The sequence below is a fragment of the Penaeus monodon genome, chromosome 1, assembly GCF_015228065.2.
Source record: "Penaeus monodon isolate SGIC_2016 chromosome 1, NSTDA_Pmon_1, whole genome shotgun sequence".
NCBI lineage: Eukaryota > Metazoa > Arthropoda > Malacostraca > Decapoda > Penaeidae > Penaeus > Penaeus monodon.
The window spans coordinates 2577500-2577721 of record NC_051386.1 but is presented as its reverse complement, the minus strand read 5'-3'; positions in this window follow the sequence as shown (position 1 = coordinate 2577721).

The window sequence follows — 222 nt, the reverse complement described above, 5'->3', positions numbered from 1 at the left end:
AACAAAGAGCAATAGAAAAAAAGAACATAATCTAATGTGTTATCTGTGTGTAGGATCATACAGACCTATCAATAGGTCCCTATAGGTTAAATGAGCACGAAAATTAAATTGGAAAAGAAGAAAATTAAGGTGATTTACATTTCTCTACATATTTTATATATATATATATATATATATATATATATATATATATATATATATAAGCACATCAAAACACTGTAC